Source organism: Vigna unguiculata, unplaced genomic scaffold (genome assembly GCF_004118075.2).
Source record: "Vigna unguiculata cultivar IT97K-499-35 unplaced genomic scaffold, ASM411807v1 contig_478, whole genome shotgun sequence".
NCBI lineage: Eukaryota > Viridiplantae > Streptophyta > Magnoliopsida > Fabales > Fabaceae > Vigna > Vigna unguiculata.
The window spans coordinates 12,501-20,000 of NW_021011191.1; the positions used below are offsets into that span (position 1 = coordinate 12,501).

Sequence of the window (7,500 nt, forward strand, 5' to 3'; positions counted from 1 at the left end):
TGCCGTTTTGGTGTGGTGGTGATGTTCATTTCTTTTTTCTTGTTTTTCTAGTGTTACTATTTTTTATCTGACTGTGTGATAGGCTGATAGTTGTGGTTGTTTTCTTTGTTTGTCTGTTTATCTTTAATCATGTTGGAGATATGTGGAGAACATGTATTTCATCGTTGCACTGTGATCAAATAAATACTGCCACTGTTTCATATTGTTCTATCATCCTTGAGACAAAAATATGTTCTTCATTAATGATTGAATTATATGATAGAAAGTACCAAGTTGCAAAGTTGTATGTGCCGTGTTTGCAAAGCTAGGATTGAGTTGTTTGGCCTTAACTTAAACTGAAATTTGCTTATACACTGCAGTATATTTGATGTAGAACTATAATGCCACCTCCTTTTTAACTGTTCTGAACTCTAATTTGTTTGAGGCATCTCTACCGGGGTTTGATGATGGGGAGATTTCAGAAGATGCTCCTATTGATTTGGAGGGTTTAGATGCTTCTGCAGCACATGTTGCCAAACAAATTATACAACCTCTCATCCATAATTAATGCTTCTATTTTTTTTTTTATGTAACTGTTTGCACTTTGGTAATGCTCCATGCCTAAAGTACTCTAATTCAGACTTGTTATTGATGTTGCAACAGTGTCTTGATGACTTGCAGAGAGCAAAATGTCATTTATATATATTGTAAGGTTGTTTGTTTTGTGATCAGTTATATTATATACTGCAGGGTTGTTTTTGTTGCAATAATTTTGTTGAAATCTGATTTTGGACTGAAAATGTAACATATGGAAAAAAGCCCGCGGGCCAGCCCGTCAGCCCGCCAGCCCGCCAGCTTGCGGGCCGGGTTCAAAAGTGTAACCCGTTTCACCCTTGCGGGCCAGCCCGTATAAATCGGGCCAAAATCGGGCCGGGTCAAAACGGGCCGGGCTGGCCCGTTTTGACATCCCTACAACTGAGTGCGATCTTGTTTTAGGGTTGGCTTCGCAACTGAGTGCGATGTCATGTTAGGGTTGGCTTGATGTATTCAATAGTATGTGATTCTCTCATAGTCATCGTTTTTGTGCTTAATTTTGTACATGTTAGATTCAGATACAATGGATAAGCGAAAATGCCCTGTGAGGAAGATCTCCCATAATTGATAGGAAGTGCCGTATGACACTCTAAACGCAGCGCCAATCGAAGAACTTGTTCTTTGTGGCGCTGTGTGTGTGATTTGGAACGGGTCTCTGAGGGTATTTTTTTTTCTTAATTGTTGTTATTTAAATTCTTTTTTAGTTTTTAATTTTGTTTTCTAGGGTTAGGTCTGATGCCACGTCGCTGGTAGCTTTAATTGCAGTGACCAGTGATGCTATGATTGGACCAAAATCAAAAGTGAATTTCGTTTGTTTCGCATCCTGATAGGAATCTGTGGATTTCATACTTTATGATCTGCGGAGCCGTTTTGTGCGATTACATTTTTTATTCTTCGTTTGAACTTTGTGTTGTTTGTTTTAGTTTTATGTTGTCATGCTTGTGGCGAAGCCGATGATGATTTATTTTATTTGGAATTACCGTCTGATATTTGATGAGAATCTGTGGCTGACTGAGGCTTCCTAATTACTTGGATGAAAATTTGTTCAAGTTTCATCTTTTTTATTTATTTATCTTCAGTGTTGCTACTTTTTTCACTTTTCTTGCTGTGCATAAATACCTCAGGTGAAGAGCGAAATATATAATATGGTTATTATTGTTTGTGAATTGATGCTTAAAATGTCTTTGTTTGCCGATTATTGTTCCCCCTTGTATGCAGACAAACGAATTAGCAATGTAAAATATCAAGATTCCTCTTAACTTAAATTACATGTCATTTATGTGACTTGTTTGTCTCTCACAATCCCCAACTCCTCCATTAATTATTTTATATTTCAGACCCATGGCCTTCATCTTCTATTTCCTTTCCTCCATCAAATCCTTCACTGCATGCAACAATTTCCATGGTCACCTGCAGCTACAAAATGTTCAAGTACTCCAATAGAACCCGTCTCCCTCTTCGCCGAAGGCGCAGACTCCATTTTTGCCGACCAGCGCCTCTGTTTTATGCATAAACACCAACACCACCTTCCTGGTAATCCGATTCTCACCAAGCTTTTTTATGCAAAAAAAACAAAAAAAAAATCTCATGCTTATCAACTCACAAGTGTTGTCTTTGTTGCTGTCAGAAGTTAACATTGTTATCTTTTTATTTTTCTATTTCTCTTTTCTTCAATGATACTTGTTGATGTATTAGTTTTGTTTTGTTCCTCTCATTGATGATGTAGTAATTCTATGAGTGCGAGTGCAATGTAACTTGAGAATGAGAGAATACTGTGATTTGGAAATTGGAACCATTTATGTTTCTCTTTGTATTACATTAATGATTAATGATATCCTACTGATACGAAGATAGAACACCATTTGATTGGGTGAAAGGAAAATTGTAGGATTGTTTGTGACTAAAAGCTTTAAGATTTTTTTTTCTGAGGTTTCTATAATAACAAAAAATTTCAATATTAAGGCAGTTGATTTATTTTTTATTTTTTGACTGGGTTGTAAGAACCAATGGTTTTCCGTATTATCCTTGTGCTTTAGTTTGCAGTAGATAAATGATATTCTACCAGATGGCTTGTTGCTGTTACAGGCTTGATAGTTGGCTAGGTTCCCTGTTTTCATATTTTTGTTAGCTATTATTCCTTTTCATGGTATATGATGCGCTGATTTAGAAAGTTGAAAAGAAAGTTGTGTTATATAATGGGCATCCATATTACTTTCTGCATCTAGGGCGGCAAGTTCTCCGTTAAGAGTTCAAGAGATGCTTTATTAAAAAAAAAAATACAATTTTTTCATTATGTTCCTCTTCACTTTTGGGATGATGCATTTCTCACATGTCATCTTGTCCAAACGTTTCTTCACTTTTTGTTTTTTGCAATCAGGTTCCTATTATGTCTTGTATTGCAGATAGACTTTTTACCTTGTTTCTCTCCTTATATTTAGTTTCACATGTTTTGGCCATGACCTTAAATTAGGTATTTTTAAACTTTCTATCAAATCTCTCGAATGCATTTATTTTTAGGTTACTCAGATCTCCAAAAGGGTTATCATGGTAATCATTATGATTAGACTAGGTGCTTTCTGAAAAAATAGAAAATCCCTATATTAGCTTTCAGATGTTGATTGGACAGACTTTGGTTCTAATAGAAGATCTGCTTCCAAATATGGTGTTTTCATGGTGATAATTTAATCTCTTGGAAGTGCAAGAAACAAAATTATAGCCACCAGTGAGAACGTGCAAGCATGTCAAAGATTTGTAACCTTCAATGTAACCTTCAAGCTTTAACCCAAGAAACACAAAAGAACATAAAAATCTTATATGTAAAAAAAGAAGAAGGAGAAGAATAAAGGAACAAAAAAGTAGAATAAGAAGAACCTTAACTTCAAGCTTATGGTGACTGGAAATAAGTAGAAGAACAACATAACCTTCATTCTTCAAGCTTTAACCGAGGAAACACCAAAGAACACGAAAATCTTAGATGCCGAAAGAAAGGGTAACAGAGAGAAACAAAAAAGTAGCAGAAGAAGAAAAAGAACCTAACAAAAACTAACAAAAACATCTTACCTTATCAGCTTTAATTTAAGTAACACAAATCACCAACAAATAAATAGAGAAAACTTTTATGATCAAAGGCAAAGAACACAAAAATCTTACCTCAATAGATGAAGAGCAAAGAAATAAATTTTCCTCCTTCCACGGTTTGGCACACAAAGAAAACTAAGCACAATGTATTATACAATCTTTTTGGAAATTAGCTCCAAGATTGCAAACTGCAAACTAATATGACAAATCCAATCACATTCATTCATCCATAGTGTTCTCGCCCTTCAATTACGCATTCCAATTTGTATGATTTCATTTTCAATTGGGGAAATGCAAAGACGTGATACAGGGAGCTTTCTGATACTTTCTGGAGAGTAAGTAAGTGACTAAAAAGACAATAAAAGGAACACGTGTCAGAAAATTAAATAAGGGTTGTTGTGTAATATCCCTACCAGTTTGTTTTCTTATAGTTATTCATCCACAGTGTTCCCGTCCTTCAATTATGCATTCCAATTTGTACGATTTCAACTTCAATTGGGGAAATGTAGAAACGTGATATATGGAGCTTTTTAATACTTTTCGGAGAGTAAGTAAATGACTAAAAAGCCAATAAAAGGAACACATGTCAGAAAATTAAATAAGGGTTGTTGTGTAATATTCCTACCAGTTTGTTTTCTTATAGTTATTCATCCAGTGTTCCCGCCCTTCAATTACGAATTCCAATTTGTACAATTTCAATTTCAATTGGGGAAATGCAGAGACGTGATACAGGGAGCTTTCTGATACTTTTGGAAAGTAAGTAAATGACTAAAAAACCAATAAAAGGAACACGTGTCAGAAAATTAAATAAGGGTTGTTATGTAATATCCCTACCAGTTTGTTTTCTTATAGTTATAGTAGATTAACACAATTGTGTTGTGTTCTTCTTTCTCTCTCTTTAAAACCCTTCTTCCTTCACCCTCCCCAAAACTCAAACCAACTGAAACTTTCTTTTCCTCACAGAAACCTGACATAGAATAATTAAGCATGTACTCGCACAGCTTTAGTAGAGGACTACGTCAACAAAGTGTGATATTCAACTTCACCTTCGTGTGTGGAAAACTATAAACTAGAGTATGTCTGATTAGTCATTTCTCATTGATAACATCAACCAACAGGTAATGTTGGTGGTGCACTCCTTCTTAGTTGTGAATAACTTCTTCTTTGACATGATTTCACATTATTCAAGGATGAATAGTATCTTCAATGGTAAGTGGCATAATAGGAAATGCAATAAGTAATTATAAAAATATGTAATATAATAATTTCTAAAAATAATAACAATAACTAATATAAATATTTAAAAAGTATTAAGAACAATTAATATAACTAATTATAAAATTAATAACAATATTTAATATAACAACAATTATTCATTATATTTTTTCTCGATTATGTTTTCAAATTAAATATATCTACTTCCATTTCTTGTCAAATTTTGTGGACTCCTTATAGGCATAGTGAAATTAGTTGACTAATTATTGTTGATATCTCCAGTTAGTCGGGTAGTCGTTCCTCTCATTTGTTTTGCAATCATCAAAGTTTAACAAGCCGATCGAGTTTAGTGAGTGTAACCATCACCATAGGACACAAATTCTCTAGTGTAAGTCATCTTCTCTGAACACGACTACCTAAAGTTTGTATTTTTTTTTTCAAACTGTCCATTTTCGTAATTTTTCTATTACTTAAATAACACACATAATCATTACAGCCATTTGATATAATAAATGTTTAATTTGTTTTAAATTTTTTAAGGTGTACATACAGACACATTAAAAAAAGGGTTAAGTATGATTTTAGTCTTGAACTTTGACCTAAAATTTGAATTCGTCCATGTTTGAAACTTCAATACATTTTTGTCTCTAAACTTTAAAAATGAATTAATACAGTCATTTTAACCAAAGTACATTAACTTTTTTTATGTGTCGAACGCGTTTCAAGTTAGTATTGAAGTCGTTTACATTGTTTGGTACATTCCCGATTCAATATCTACTGGGAAATGCGTTTGACACCTAAAAAAAAGTTAACGTAATTGGGTTAAAATGACTATATTCATTCATTTTTAAAGTAAAATGTATCAAAGTTTCAAATAGGGACGAATTCTAATTTTGGATCAATGTTTAGGGACTAAAAACATACTTAACCCTTAGAAAAATCACGAGAGGTTGTGCAGCGCGCTCCACCTTTGCTAGTCCTTTCCATTCACCATCGTGTCGCCCTCGATCAACCGTTGGATGCTTCACCACCGGAAGTGTTTCTACTGGCCTGGAATCACCATAGTTTGCACTCTACAACACGATGTAGCATGTGCTTCTGGATTGCATGAGCTCTCTATGCATGGGCTTCCGGATTGTTGAATCTGGATTGTTGCCTAGTATTGTAGCATATGTATTGACAATAAAATTTTGACAACTTTATCTTACAACTTGAGGTGACATTTTCTAAGTAATTTTAGAATATAGAGAAATGAGAAAATGGAAAAATAGGAAGCCACTTAGAAGATGCCACCTCAAGTTGTAAGAGAACTTTGTCACAATTTAGTTGTTAAAAAATCATTTTCTTTAATACTTTTAACATATTTTAATCAAGGATGAAATAGATATATTATAGGAAAATAATATAGTAACGTATAAAAATTGATAATTTTTCTCACAACCATACGTGGCAATCAGTTTTAAAGTTGTTTTTTTTAATTTGTTTAATTCCACGTTGGCCATGTTTGAATGAAAGCGTGAGAGAGAGAAAGCTGGAGTTCGTGGGAGAAGTGGAGAGCAGTTTGTTGGTGTTGGAAAAGACATCCATTGGTCTGAGTAGTAATCCAATATTTCTTTGTGATTTCCCCGTTAGTGGTGTTGATGGAGACATTGTGGGCTTACGCAATGGTGGAAAGTGTTAGTGGGTAGTGTCTGTTATCCATTTTCGTGGAAAGGGTCCATTTTTGCAGTATTATACTGAGTGGTGTGGATATTGCAGGAGCGACATGTACTGTTGGTGATCAGAAAGTTAGTCGGAGGTAAGTAATTTTTTCCAAAGTGAGTTTTAGTGTTGATTATTCTGTCTTGATGGATGGGTTTCACTTTGATTTTTGTGGGGAAAGTTAAATTTTTTTTCGTTTAGGGTTTACTTGAATTTGATTTACCATGTGGTGCCTCCATGTTTGTGTTCCGATGAAGGAAATGAGTTTACATGTTTTGGTTTTCGATATAGGTAATAATTTTGGTGTTATTTCCACATTTGTACCACATTATTTGAATGACTTCAGGAATCTTGACTACAATTTCATTCTGGTTTTGGCTACAAGGTGCATAAGGTACTGAGTTAGTGTTTGTTGAAATGGCGGACAAACGAAAACGACACTCATTAGAAGAAAATGTGAAGAAGGAAGTCAGTAAACTGAAACCATTACGGAGCAGACATAAAGCATATGTAAGCAATGTGAAACCTTTTAATTTTTTTTAAATGCCTACGTGTCAACCTAGCAACGTGCCACGTGTCAAAGTCAATGTTCTATATTACCCAAATGATGACAATCTGCAAACTTGATGACAATCACGAAAACTCTAAACCCAAGAGGAACGTACTCACCTCGTCGATGATGATGATAATCTGCAAACTTGAAATCGACAAATGCAGAAATTCCTAGGTCCATGTGCTTGAACAGCGTAATCGCCTCCCAAGTGCTCGAACAGTGAACCTCAGCCTGCACAATCCCTAATTGCAACATTTGCCCCAAATCTTTAATTTGAACCTAATTACTCCAACTCATTGTACATGTAATACACCACAATTAAATGTAATACAAACAATGACACATGTATAGTGCTTTGTTACTGATTTAAATGGTGTCAT

The 7,500-nt window shown here is 34.5% G+C and overlaps 1 long non-coding RNA gene and 3 other non-coding genes across 4 annotated transcripts in view; all 4 read left to right on the top strand.

Moving 5' to 3' along the window:
- The window catches only part of LOC114172036, a 3,127-nt gene extending 654 nt beyond the window's left edge, over positions 1-2,473 (top strand). The window contains exon 2 of the long non-coding RNA XR_003601810.1: positions 1,911-2,473. This is a non-coding gene — a long non-coding RNA (uncharacterized LOC114172036). The remainder of the gene's footprint in view (positions 1-1,910) is intronic.
- LOC114172038 lies at positions 1,112-1,237 on the top strand. The gene has a single exon (XR_003601811.1). It is a non-coding gene; the product is annotated as a small nucleolar RNA Z112 (small nucleolar RNA).
- LOC114172040 lies at positions 1,303-1,459 on the top strand. The gene has a single exon (XR_003601813.1). It is a non-coding gene; the product is annotated as a small nucleolar RNA snoR2/U65 (small nucleolar RNA).
- On the top strand, positions 1,521-1,596 carry LOC114172039. Its single transcript, XR_003601812.1, has one exon. It is a non-coding gene; the product is annotated as a small nucleolar RNA snoR77Y (small nucleolar RNA).
- Positions 2,474-7,500: the final 5,027 nt, after the last annotated feature.